Source organism: Ailuropoda melanoleuca, chromosome 6 (genome assembly GCF_002007445.2).
Source record: "Ailuropoda melanoleuca isolate Jingjing chromosome 6, ASM200744v2, whole genome shotgun sequence".
NCBI lineage: Eukaryota > Metazoa > Chordata > Mammalia > Carnivora > Ursidae > Ailuropoda > Ailuropoda melanoleuca.
In genome coordinates, this window is record NC_048223.1 from 62,482,218 (window position 1) to 62,483,918 (window position 1,701).

The window sequence follows — 1,701 nt, forward strand, 5'->3', positions numbered from 1 at the left end:
ACTTTTTAGAAGTCACCTAATAAAATCTTTCCAAAAAGGAACATGCCTGCTCATAAATCTGTGGAGTCGATTTCAATCTATATCCTGCATTCTAGAATTTAGACACCAATGAGAAGCTAACCTAAGTCATGGTTAATTTGGGTGGAGGGGACTCCATGCTCCCCTTGGTCTAAGAGATTGAAATTTAGAGGACGTCATGCTTCCTGCTCACTTTCTGATTGTTGGGGGCATTTAAAGCACTATTTAATTCCACGCTATCTTTCTGTTATCTGTATTGCCTCTCAAAAGTCCTGCACTCCTTTCCTACCAGGGCCCCAAGTAGGGTGAGGTAAATAAGTGAGTCACTCTCCTGGGGGTGAAGCTTAATGGGGGCCTAAAAAGTCTCAGTAATCAAGATAAATAATATTTTAATGAAAATTTTTTTTAAAAATTGGTAAACTAGGCCATCTGCTAACTGCCTACTTCTGTAAATAAGGCTTTCAGGGGTGGGATTAAGATGGAAAGAGAGAGGATCTTGCAAATTGCAGGATCGTGCAAATGCAAAAGTGCATTTAAAGTTTTTATATATTTGAAGTTTTGATATATTGCTTATGGATTTTTTTATTTTTTGAAATTAATTTTGACTTTAAAAATATTGCATTAAAATATTTATCTTGATTATTGAAGTATGGGGTTTTTTTTTCGAATCCATAAATTTTGCAATTGAGGCACGTGTCTCTCACTAGCCTTACCCTAGTATCGGCCCTGTAAAATTACGAGTCAACAAAAATCTATCCACCTTGTTCAACCACGACTCTTAAATGTGAGAGAATCAGGCTGCTGGCCTCCCCAATCCCCAGCGTAGAGATGCCCGCATCATGAAGCCTCCTTGCGTCCGGGTGGCTTTTAGGATCCTCTCCTCTGGCTTCCTTTGCACGTGTACTAAAATACTACATTGCATTTGGATTGGTCTCTCGCTCTAAGTAGCCGGGATGCCTTGGCCGTGTCTCCTTTTGCACTTCGGCTCAAGTTATGAAATGATCTCTTCCTCTCCTCAAAGTTACCCAATTTCACTGCTCGCCAACCACCTCCTCCACAACGCCTTCCACAACTGCGCTGACCCGCAGCGATGTCCTCTCCCACAGTGTTCTGCGTCTCAGTCCGGTGCTCGGCTCTGGGACGCAGGGTGACAGCACCAGCCCTAGCCTGGGTCGCCGGGGCCGCAGACCCGCCCCAAGCCCAGATCTGCTCTCTGTCCCGCCGCCGCATCCTTTCACCGGTCATCGTGTGATCTCGTCTGTGCGCTCCGCCGAGTGCTCCGGCGTGAGAAAGGGCTCGCGCCGCTTCCAGGTTTTTACGGGAGGAGACTGAAAAGCGCGAAAAAGCTCCCTGTAGGATAGTGCGCAGGCGCAGAGGCGCCCGGGGCTTTCTTCAGCCCTGTCCTTGGCGGCTCTGGCTGAGCGCCGGGCGCTCGGCAGCCCGGTGGGGGGCGCTGCGGGGAAGGCGCCCCAGGCGGGAGGGGGCTCCTTAGAGAGGGTGGTGCAGGGCCCGGGCCGCCGCCCTGGAGGGCGGGGAACCCGTACGGGCGGAGGGCCGCGGCTAGGACTGGTATGGGGCGGGCGCGGCCCGAGGCGTGCGTCGGGGCCGCGGGCCCGAGGAGACGGGTGACGGCGGGTGACAGCGGGCGGGGCGGCGGGCGGCGCCGTGTTCACGCCCTCTGCT